Source organism: Stegostoma tigrinum, chromosome 29 (genome assembly GCF_030684315.1).
Source record: "Stegostoma tigrinum isolate sSteTig4 chromosome 29, sSteTig4.hap1, whole genome shotgun sequence".
NCBI lineage: Eukaryota > Metazoa > Chordata > Chondrichthyes > Orectolobiformes > Stegostomatidae > Stegostoma > Stegostoma tigrinum.
In genome coordinates this window covers 36,972,196-36,985,173 of record NC_081382.1, presented here as the reverse complement: position 1 = coordinate 36,985,173, position 12,978 = coordinate 36,972,196, and positions in this window count along the sequence as shown.

Below are 12,978 nucleotides of genomic sequence, written 5' to 3'. Positions count from 1 at the left end.
CACATCTTATTTTACTAAAATCCAGTTCTAACCACAATTCTTCAGCCTTTTCATGATACTGCAGCTTGTCGGAGATTGCTGTGTGTAATTTAGCTGCTACGTTTGATTTGATTTGATGTTGTCACCATGTGCCGAGATGCAGTGAAAAGTATTGTTTTATATGCTATCCAGCCCAATCATACCTTACATAAGTACATCAGGGTATTAGAACAGAATGCAGGATATAGTGTTACAGCTACAGAGAGAGATTCATTGATGAGAGATCCCTTCAAAAGCGTGATAACAGCAGTGAAGAAGCTGCTCTTGAATCTGCTGGGGCATGTTTTCAAGCTTTTGTATCTTCTGCCCAATGGAAGAGAGTATAACCTGGATGGGAGGGCTCTTTGATGATGTTGGCTGCTTTCCCAAGGCAGCAGGAAGTGTAGTTAGAGTCAGTGGAAGGAAGGCTGGTTTGTGCGATGGACTGGACTGTGTTCACAGCACTCTGTAATTTCTTGTATCAGCAGGGGGGCATGTGTGTGTGTGTGTGTGTGTGTGTGTGTGTGTGTGTGTGTGTGTGTGTGTGTGTGTGTGAGAGAGAGAGAGAGAGAGAGAGAGAGAGAGAGAGAGAGAGAGTGCAGCAGAGCAGTGACGTGGACTGCTGAGGCTTTCAGCCAAGAGTAGAGCAGCTGCTATTGTTTTCTTCCTGGTGTCAATCCAAGAATGCCAGGCTGTTGCAGAAGTCAGGCTTTCTCTGCCAAAGCAGCATTGTCTGAGACTATAGCATTCCCTGGTGTCTTATCAGTCTCTTCTTTTTGATCTGAGAAAGCTCTCACTGAGAAACCAAGATAACAAAGTGTGGGGCTAGATGAACACAGCAGGCCAAGCAGCATCGCTGGAGCACAAAAACTGACATTTTGGGCCTAGACCCTTCATCAGAAAAAGGGGGATGGGGAGAGGGTTCTGAAATAAATAGGGAGAGAGGGGGAAGCAGATTGAAGTTGGATAGAGAAGATAGGCAAAGAGGAGCGTATAGGCGGGGAGGGGATAGGTCAGTCCGGGGAGGACGGACAGGTCAAGGAGGTGGGATGAGGTTAGTAGGTGGGAAATGGAGGTGTGGCATGAGGTGGGAGGAAGAACAGGTTAGGGAAGGCAGGGTCAAGCTGGGCTGGTTTTGGGAAGCAGTGGGGGAAGGGGAGATTTTGAAGCTGGTGAAGTCCACATTGATACCATGGGGCTGCAGGGTTCCCAAGCAGAATACGAGTTGCTGTTCCTGCAACCTTTGGGCAGCATCATTGTGGCACTGCAGGAGGCCCATGATGGACATGTCGTCTAAGGAATGGAGGGGAGTTGAAATGGTTGACAAGGGGGAGGTGCAGTTGTTTAGCGTGAACTGTGCAGAGGTGTTCTGCAAAGCGGTCCCCAAGCCTCCGCTAAGAAATGCCTGGGCCTGCTCACTAGCAATTATTCATGAATCAGAAGCAAGGGTAGCCAATTTCATTGCATCTAGGTGTGCAATACCATGATGTTGCTTGATCTGTTTTGCTCTTAATCTAGTGCCCTTCCTGCTCTGTGCAGAAATGCTGCCCCCTGCTGGAGTGGACATGCTGTTGGTGTTCCACGTACAAGTCCAGCTGGGCCCAGTCCCTGGGTGGCTTGTCGTCCAATCAGCTCCTGGCCAGTTATTTACTTCCTCTTGCCTAAACTGAATCCACTGTGTTATCTTGGCTGGGGCCACAGTTGTGCAAAGTGTGGAGCTAGATGAACACAGCAGGCCAAGCAGCATGGTAGGAGCAGGAAGGCTGCTTGGCAGCATCCATGGAGAGAGAGCAAGCTAATGTTTGAACTCTAAATAACTCTTAACCAGCTCTGATGAAGTGTGGAGGGGGCAGCATTTATGCTAGGGTTTGGAGGGTCGTAGTGGGTGCAGGGTGCAGATAGAGAAAAGACACAGATAGTTCAGATAGAACATAGAACATTACAGCACAGTACAGGCCCTTCGGCCCTCGATGTTGTGCCGACCTGTCATACCCATGTCAAGCTCATCTAACCTACACTATTCCATGTACGTCCATGGATTGTGATCGGAATGTGAGAATGGCAGAACAGTGATGTGTCAAACTGCCAGGCTTCAAAAGGACAGGCAGTCCCGATTGAGGTGTAGGGAACGGAAAAAGGATATGATAACAAGCTAAAAGAAAGGGAAGAAATAGGAGCTGGTTCACAATTTGAAGGTGTTGAACTCAACAGAGGCCAGAAGGCTGTAAAGTGCCTAGCCTGAAGATGTGGTATTGTTCCTCAAGTTTACACAGTGATTCACTGGAACACTGCAACATGCTGAGGACTGACAGATGGGCTTGTGAGCAGGACACGGTGTTAAAATGACCAGGATGGTTGGGGTCCTGCTTGCACACAGACCAAAGCGGTCACCCAGTCTGCGTTTGGTTTCTCCAATGTAGAGTAGGCCACAGTGGGTACAGTGAATACAAGAGGGGAGGTGGTACAGGTGCATTTCCTTCACCTGGAAAGACTGTTTAGGCCCACGGATGGTGAGCAGGGCTGAGGTGAAGGGCCAGGTGACGCACCTTCTGCAGTTATGTGGGGAAGGCGGTGGGGAAGGGGGCGCGTTGGTTGGGTGGTGGTTGTGGAATTGAAGAGGGTGTCCCGGAGGGAACAATCTCTGCGAAATGCAGACGGGGGAGCGAGGGGAAGATGTATTTGGTGGCAGTGTCCTGTCGGATTTGTCTGAAATGGCAGAGAATGACCCTTTGAATGCAGAGGCTGGTGGGATGTTAAGTGAGGAAAAGGGAGACCCAATCACACTTGAGAGCGATGGGAAGGGGCAGGGGCGGAACATGGGTGATAGGTCAGACATGGTTGAGGGCCCCGTCAACTACAGGGGGTGGGAAACCACGGCTATGGAAGAAGCAAGTCATATCAGCAGTACTGTTTTGGAAGGTGGCATCATGTGAACAGATGTAACATAGGTGAAGGAACTGGGAGAATGGGATGGAGTCCTTGCAGGATGTGGGGTGTGACAAGCTGCAGTGAGGGTAGCTGTGGGAGTCAGTAATGGATGGCAGTGGGCAGTTTTTTTTCCCCGAAATAGAGACAAAGAGGACGAGGGAAGTATTGGATGATGCGAAAGTTATGGAGAGGTGGAAATCAGAGGCAAAATGAGAGAAGTTTTCAAGGTCCTGGCAGGAAACATGAAGAAGCACTGAAACACTTTATGTACCAACAAAAGAGCTGTGGGAGACTGAAACAAGGATCATTCTACATATCCCATAAAGTAGTAAGCACAACTGGGACCCAGGCGGCAGCACTGTACCTCAACAGAAGCCTCCAGAGTTTGTACTATAGCATGCGACACAGTGATCAGCGATGGGAATCATTACATCAATACCTTAACGCAGCAAAGATTAAAAAAAAAATCCATTCAACCCATTCCAGAAAGAAGGTGAATGTCGAACTTTAAGAGCATTAATGTGTTTGAAGAAGATTCTGACAGCTGCTGAACAGCTGGAAGGCATCGAGAAAAGAAACAGACAGCGATGAAAACAACCAATGCTGAAGATCACAGTGGGTCAGGCAGCATCCATGGAGAGAGAGAGCAAGCTAATGTTTCAGCTCTGATAAAGGGTCATCTAGATTCTAAACGTTAGCTTGTTCTCTCTATATGGATGCTGCCTGCCCCACTGATCTCTTTAATTTGTTGTTTTCAGCACAGATTCCAGGATCTGCAGTAATTTACTCCTACTAAGGAGTCAACAATGTTAGGGCAACAGCAGTAAAAACAAACCTTCAGCTCCAAAATGCAGGGAAAAGCAGTTTGGGCTGGGAGGAAGAGAAAAAGTACTGGTCACAGTCAGATGTTTGAATCCTTACAGAAGGATTTTTGGGAGAAATCTAGAGAGCCATGGATATAGAGCTGGAAATTTCTATGGGCAAGGGCAGGGAGCAGATGTAAAAACAGATAAATATATCAGTGTAAAGGACCAGGCTGGGTAGGAGAGAAGTGAAAAGAGCACATATCCTTCAGAACAAACATCACCACTATTGCCAGGAAGCACTGACGTTATAGCCAGATCAAGATCCAGAACATTAGTTTATCCCAAAACCATGGCATCAGGAAAGTTACAGAATACATTTAAAATGAATTCAGGGTAATTCAAAAGATTGAGACAGAGACTCATGCAAGAGTATAGTTAGAAGAATTCTAAGATAAGATGAAAACAGTTGTAATGTAAACCATGAATTTGTGGGGTAGATTTATTACGACTACAGTCAGAATCTGAGTTCTAATGCACAGCATTGTTGTTGGAATTACTGATGATTCTTTGTCAGATTTATTACAGTTCAAAGACGACTTGGCATTGGGGAAGGTAGTTGAAGCAGACACCAGAATGGCTCACAGACAAATTCAGCGAGGAGAAGGACAACTTAAACCTTAGGAAATATAGAGGTGTTCATGCGATAAGACATTAACACTCTACAGACACATGCCAATACAAAGGTTATCGAAACAACATACATTACCAACAGTCAGTGCTGTCCAACAAGGAAATTCTATAAGCACAAGCTGTGTCCAGCTATCACAAGAGAAGGTAAATCTACAGGCCATTTCTAGAAGATGTGCAGAGGTAGGACACAGTTTTAGAGCAGCAAATGCTGACTATGTAAACAGGCGAATGAAGTAGAATCTCCTCCTTTAGGGTTGGGGCTTTCAGTTAGCTGAACATTTGGTTTGCAATGTAGAGTGATGCCAATCGCATGGGTTCAATATCCTGCACCAGTTGGGGTGACCAGGAAGGTCCTGCCCACTGAACTTCATTCCTCACTTCAGGTGTGCTGACCCCTTCAGGCTAAACCACACAAGTTATCTTTGTCTAATGAGGTGGAGGTGCTGGTGTTGGACTGGGACGGACAATGCTAGAAGTCGCACAACAGCGGGTTATAGTCCAACAAGCTCCAAAAGTTTGTGATTTCAAATAAACTTGTCGGACTATATCCTGGCATCATGTGATTTCGGTCTTGGAGAGAGCAGCCCTATGGTCGGGTAAGACCTCAGCAACTTTACCTTCTTTCAAAAATATTGGACAATGTCCTTCCATTAGAAAAGGCACAAAAAGCATTCCTGACGGAAATTGGTGGTCCAACCCCTTTGAATTTGACAGAATTTGCACTTATCAATGGACATCCTGTTCATTTTAAGTTTAATGCAGGTGTGGGTGTCACTGTCCTTTCAGATTAAACAGCATGGCTAAAGAAACACAGGTTATAGGAGGTAAAGCCACACAGTGTAGGTCAATCGACAAAGGTGTGTTGCAATGTCATTTGCAGCATAAGGAATGTGAGAGAGTTAAAAATGTTTACATCATTCCCAATCAATGCTTCCTGATTCCCTTGTCTTGATTCACTGTCAGCAGGGAGCTTCAGACTTTACACAGATTGGTGAGCTGTTTCCTACCTCCAGTGTCACTGAAGGTAGGTTAGCAGACAGCAGACAGCAATCAGCAAATTTTCACAGTATACACGAATACTGAGAAGTTATCAAATCAAAGACCCACCAATCTTCCTGCATAGAATGCGCTGTGGACAAACAATGGGGCCTTCGGGCCAGCTGTACTCACGAGGGCCGACACTGGGGAGGAGATGGGGTGCAGGTAGAAACCTGAATGTGTAAACATTAACACTGGAGGGTGAAGCTGTATGTGTGTGGGGTGGGGGGGGGGGGGGGGGTGGGGGGGAAGAAGGGGGGCGGAGAGGGGGAGGGAGGGAGGGAGATGTCGTACAATGTTCTACAGGCGTTAATGTTGAAGTTGCATCAAGCACTATCTAGTCTGATGATGTCATACATTGGGATGGAGTAGAGCGATCCAATCGGGAGACAGATATGTCATCCCTGGCATCTGATTGTTTTGGTAAATTGTGCCTAAATAGTCAGTCAGCCTAACTTGTATCTAGAGACATAGTCATAGAGTCACACAGCATGGAAACAGACCCTTCAGTCAACCAGTCCACGCCGAACATAATCCCAAACTAAGCTAGTCCCACCTGCCTGCTCCTAGCCCGTATTCCTCCAAACAATTACTATCCATGTACTTACTCCCAGCCTGAAATAAAATGTGGTAAAAGAGTGTTGTGCACAATAAGTGCTTCCTGTTGTTAAGACTCAATCATGATTAATCCTCTATCCCTGCTGATTGGGTAGGTCCTTACACCGAGCATGGAGAGGAAATTAGTGGGTGGTTCTCGACCTAAACAGAAGCCACCAGTAGTTGGTATGCAACTTGTGACTCCACTCCCATAGTACCGCAATCCACTCTTAAATACCCTCTGGTTTGCTAGACAATACCATTCAGTTCAAAAGCAATTAAGGATGGGCAACAAATGCTGGCCTGACCAGTGACATCCCACATCTCACGAAATAATAAATTTCAAAAATAAACCACACATCTGGTGTCCTGGCCGACGTTTATCTCTTAATCACGCTTCAAAAGTAGTCATAACAAGCTTTGTGCTGTCCTGAGGATTGGAATGGCGCTATACAAATGCATGGCTTTTTCTTCCTGACAATTAAGACAAGTGATCTGGCCATGCTTCCCACTGTCAGAAGACCTTGCTGCGTAGTAACCGGCTCTGCTGGCCGTCCAGAAATCAATGCGTCTACATTTCAAACTTAAGCAATTGACTACAAAATACTTTGACGTTCTTAAGGCATGAATATCTAAACCCAAGTTGTCAGCAGCTTCAGACTGCACACGCTTGATTAAAAAAACCCACAAAAAGCCAGGCTTTGACATCTCTGCTGAGATGAACCACCTTGTCAGAGTCTACACGCTGAAATTAGGATTACTTGGTCTTTACGGTGTGTACTACATTGCAATCTGCCCCTCTGTTGGTTCAAACTTATAGATATCCTGACAAATACTTGAGCTAAATGCAAGCTACTCATGTCAGACAGACACCTAAAGACGCATTTCCATTTTGTGGAGAAGAGATTGATTGATTTTGCTCACTGGGTTCCCTGCACCAAACTAGGCTACCTCTCTAGACACGATCAGCATTTAATCAGTAAACTGAGGGATGGCTGCACTGGGACTGATTCATTATTATTCTGTAGCACGAAAATCATGGATTCAGCTCCTAATCTGAGCTGATTGTAACTGGACGGGGCTGGGTGGAGAGTTACAAATTGGTCCTTTAAGGAGGAGACTCAATTGTGCTGGAAGGTGGCTACACCAACTGCCTGGGAGTGATAGTGAGGAGGGCACTGTGGTTTAGTGAGGGTCATTCTCCCTATCATCTCAGCTCCCTGAAGGGCTAATTGTAACCGTCCACCCAGCCCTGTCCAGTTACAATCAGCTCAGATAAGGAGCTGAATCCGTGAGCTTTGTGCTACAGAATAATAATGGAATCAGTCCCAGTGCAGCCATCCCTCAGTTTACTGATTAAATGCTGTTGGTGTCGAGAGAGGCAGCCTAGTTCGGAGCAGAGAACCCAGTGAGCAAAATCAATCAATCTCTTCTCCACAAAACGGAAATGCATCATCAGATGTCTGATCTCCTGTTTTCTGTGATTGACTTTTTAAATTTGTTTAGAATCTGACCGAATTAGCAAACAAGCACTTCAAAACTCCAACAGGAGCTTGAATTCTGCAGCAAATTTAGAATAAGTTTATATTGTGCTGCTCAACTGAGAATAATTACATTTATAAAGGGAGGCAAGCACTTCAGGCTCTGGAGAAAATATTAGAGCCATATTCTGTGTGACATTATCTCTTTTATTATCTCTAAATTGATAACAACCTTGTGTTTTCACATGGAGGTGAAATGACATTGTATTGATCATTAACATTCCTATATCTGTCTGGATGCATCACAGCATGGTTTGGCAGCTGTTCTTCCTAAGAACACAAGAAACTACAGAGTCATAAGCACAGGCCAGTCCATCACAAACTCGCTGTCCATCCATTAACTTCATCTATATTTCCCACTACCTAGGGAAAGGAACCAACGTAATTAATGACTCTTCCTACTCCAGTTATACTTTTTCCACCAGACAGCATAAAATTATTTATACATGCAAATAGATTCAAGAACAGCTTTTTCCCTGTTATTAGACTTGACTTCTCAAATTTTAAATTTAATGCCTGTACCTTCTCTGCAGCCATAACATTATTGTCTTTGCTCTGATCTATGACTAATGCATTTTGTATGGTATGATCTGCTCAGACAACAAAACATTTCATTGTACCTAGGTACATGTGATGATAATAAATCAAAACAAATCAAATCTAGCTGTTATTTGAGCTGGTGATGCCACGAGAACAGCATTAGCTGGGTTTCAACATGGTGACAGAGAGAGAGAGAGAGAGAGGGGGAAGAGGGAGGGAGGGAGGGAGGGAGGGAGGGAGGGAGGGAGGGAGGGAGGGAGGGAGGGAGGGAGGGAGGGAGGGAGGGAGGGAGGGAGGGAGGGAGGGAGGGAGGGAGGGAGGGAGGGAGGGGAGGGAGAGAGGGAGAGAGGGAGAGAGCGCGCGCGCGCTTGGGAGTGAATGAGATGAACATTCCCACAATATATCAGTCCTTTCTACCATCCACACTCCCCCGGCCAACAAAAAGCAGAGGAATTTGCTGGAAGGAAGAAAGAGAATTAAGGGCCATGAGTACAGGAGGTTTGTGCTGGCTGAACAATTCACTATATAGTGCTTAACATTCAGGGCCACCACTGGCCAGACTGACAGGCTGCTAGCATCTGAATCCAACTGATGTTTGCCTCTGGGCTAGGAGGCCTGTGTTCAAGTCCCACCTACTCCAGAGGCAGGTCATAACATCTCTGAACAGGTTGATTAGAAAATATGAGACGACTGGTGGAGAGGTTCATAAAATAGAGTTATTGTAATTCTCTCAAACTGAGCAAAAACAAGTTGAAAGCTTTAAAGAGAGAGAGAGATAATGGGAACTGCAGATGCTGGAGAATCCAAGATAATAAAATGTGAGGCTGGATGAACACAGCAGACCCAGCAGCATCTCAGGAGCACAAAAGCTGACGTTTCGGGCCTAGACCCTTCATCAGAGAGGGGGATGGGGAGAGGGAACTGGAATAAAGCTTTAAGCCTGGTCTTTAGGTGAAAGTTAGGTCAGGGCATTGTCTGCTTGAAGATTCAAGATGTCGACTTTTGAGTACCTATCAGCTACAAGTCCCTAGGTGGATGGCACAACGATTAGCACTGCTGTCTCACAGCATCAGGAACTCAGATTCGATTCCAGCCTCGGGAGACTGTCTGTGTGGAGTTTACGCATTCTCTATGTGTCTGTGTGGGTTTCCTCCTACAGTCCAAAGATGTGCAGGTTAGGTGGATTGGCCATGCTGAATTGACTTGTCCACACAGATTAGCCATGGGAAACACAAAATTGCAGTTGTGGGGGGTGGGACACTCTTCAGAAGTTAAGTGTGCCATGTTGGATATGCTCATGGAAAATGATACAATCCCGTATGACCATATCAAATGGGTTCTCGAACTCAAAATGTGCCACTTGCTGCAAGAACTTTCAACACAACTTGTTAAGTAAATGCATGAGTGGACAGAACATGTGTCACTGCTTGGGATTTCTTTGGAGCGTTACACATATCCAGGTTTACAATAGGTGCACGGTTTAATCAGAAACAAAAACAGAAGTTGCTGGAAAAGCAGGTATGGCAGCATCTGTGAAGAGTAAACCAAAGTTAATATTTCAGGTTCTGAGAGGGGGGTCACTGGACCCAAAACGTTAACTCTTATTTCTCCTTCACAGATGCTGCCAGACCTGCTGAGCTTTTCCAGCAACTGTTTTTGTTTCCGACTTACAGCATCTACAGTTCTTTCGGTTCTTATTTCCACAATTTCACCACTCAGCTTTCAAGCTAGTCTTAAAAATTGCTTTTCTTCAACTTGCCAAACACATACTCTCGTTTGCAGAATTAAGATTGATATGTTGTAATACTCGTAGGGTAGAATTGAAAGGAAGCCTTATTTTTAATATGGCAAATGAAATAATGGAATAAAATATTTTGGAAGCATATAGCGTGTGTTCTGATATTTCACATTTTCATTTGCGTTGTGGTGGGGTTAATTTACCTCTTTCACATTTTCCTCATTCTTTCTATAATCTGGTGCTCTGACACCACCGCTCTTCAAAGTTTATTTCTTTGCTTTTTCCTCCCATCTACTCTTCCCCATTTGGTATTACCCTGATTGCCATTCTGGCTCCTCATGGTATCTATCACCTCTGTCAGTATGTGGCTCAGAGCAAGCATTGTTTGAGGTTGCTGACTACCTCCAAAACTGTCCTTTGTCTAGAACCTGTCTAATGATCCATGGTACAGGATTCACCATTGTAGAGTTTTTATTAATTGTCACTGTTCTTTGTCACCAAGGTGCTTTTTTGCATGATATATAATGCGATATAATTACCACGATACTCAAATACATCTGCTCCTTACGAAGGCTAGTGTAGAAGTGTCATTTTGTGTCCACTAACGATGTATGACATTAACATATTACTCATTCAGAACCATTCCCTTGCATGCCTCTCTCAATGCCTATCTGATCTTCCCATCCTTTATTTCTTGCCACTCAAATAGATGGCAATAGAAGCATGCGGACAGATCCATTACATTTTCAAAGCTGGTCTTACTGAATGAACTTTCAATAGTTTAATTATTCCATAACACATTTCTGTAATGAGATTGTCAAACCAGGATTTTATGAGATGATATGCAGGGGTCATATGGAAATATGTCAGAATCACACTACAGTTTTCATCTTCCATCCATCACACTCTCACTTTTCAACATAAAATCCCTCCAGTGTGGATACAAGCTCTTTGGCCCAACAAGTCTACACCAACCCTCACAGCATCCAACCCAGACCCATCCTCCTATAACCCACCTAATCTACACATCTCTGAACACTAGGAGCAATTTAGCATGGCTAATTCACCTAGCCTGTACATCTTTGGACTGCAGGAAGAAACCAGAGCACCCGAAGGAAACCGATGCAGACACGGGGAGAAAGCGCAAACTCTACACAGACTGTGACCTGGGGGTGGAGTTGAACCTGGGTCCCTGGCGCTGAGGCTGCAGTGCTAACCACTGAGCCACCACGCCATGGAACCCATTAATTGATTTTGTTAGGAGCCAAGTTATTGTGAATTCTGCGAAAGGGAATGACCAGCATGCCGTAAAGATTTACGGAAGGGATCTTCACAAATTTTAAGGAACACCAGTAAGGAGCAATATCTTTAAGGACTGATGCAATTTTTAAAAAATGACTTTATTCCTTAATTATTTTAAATATGTTAAAATGGTAATACATATTAATTAGTCAGATTTTTGTAATTGTGTATTTTCTCACTTAATTATTCATGTGATTTTTTAAATTAAACAAGCAGTGTGCCTGTGATAACTTTCTAAATGGAGAACAACATTGAAATGGAATTGAAGGAGGCTTGCTGCAGCAAGCTGAACAAGTTTTTTCTCCCTTGATCTGCTGCCTTCCGTTTCCAATGTTCTATCTTAGTCCACAGATGTATCTAGATACCTCGGCTTGGGCAATTTGTCTGGTTGGCTCACTTAGTAGGACCCTCGTTTCTGACATCTATGACTCAAGATGGACATAAAGTATCAGAACCAGAACAGACAAGTCAGATGGAGTGAATCTGACCCTGTTATTAACACTCATCCACACGATGAGTGCAGCAGTAATAATGACCTGGGAAATGCCTCAAATACGTCCTCAAGATTGAGCCAACACACAGAAGGAAGAGTTAGTGCTGGTGAAACACTAAAATGTACATAAACAAGAGGATGCACAACAGTGACAGAAAGCACAAACCATCAAGATCAATGGCTTACAGAAAATAAGAAATAGGAGTAGGCTATTCAGCCCCTCAAACATGCCCCACCATTCAAAAAAATATCATGACTGATTTGCCCTGAAACAAACTGCACAACCTCTCACTTTCCACATTGTATTCAATCTGCGACTTGTTTGCCCACCCTCCCAACTCATCTGCAGCCTCTCTGCTTCCTCATACTACCAGTCCCTCACCTTTACCAGTCTGTGTGTTGTCTGCAGACATTTGGACAGTTACGTGAATAGGAAAGTTTTAGAGAGGTACGGGCCAAACACAGGCAAATGGGATGAGTTTAGTTTGGGAAAGTTAGTCCGCATGGACAGGTTAGACTGAAGGGTCCATTTCCGTGCTGTGTAACTCTTTAATACCCATCTCTTGTTTAAATACATCCAGTGATCTAGCATCCACTGGTCTTTGAAATAAATAATTCCACACATTCACTATCCTTGGAGGAAATTGCAAAGGAATTTCGTTTTAGATGACAGCTCCAGAAATAGAAGAACAATATTTCCCAGTTCAAGAATCCCTCAATGGTGAAAACATCTTCCTGAAATTACCCTGACAAGTCGCCTCAGAATCTTGCATGCTCTCTTAAAATCACCCCTTATTTTTTTAAAATTCTATTAGAATGAAGGCTGGGCAAGTTCTTAATAAGTCAATCCCTTCACCCCAGGAATTAACCTGGTAAATCTCTCTCGAACTGCTTCCAAAGTTAGTATATCTTTTCCCAAAGAGAGACCAAAACTACACACAGCACACCATGGGCAGCCTCGTTAATACCTGTATAGCTGTATTACAACTTCCCTATTCTTCAACTCCAACCTCCTAGCAATAAAGGCCAGAATTCCATTTGCTGCCTTAGATTCTTGCTGAGATAGCATGGTGAGGGCTGTAAGGATGCCTACTCTGAACTGTGGCAACAAAGAATTTGTGTAAAGACATCGGAAATTTAGGAATTAAGACAAGATATTCAGCATATTCAGGCATCAGTGCTTCATTCAAACGGAGATATGTTCATGACAACAGCAGAATTCCTCCAACGTGGTATTCAGATATAACAGTGTGGAGCTAGATGAACACAGCAGGCCAGGCAGCAGAG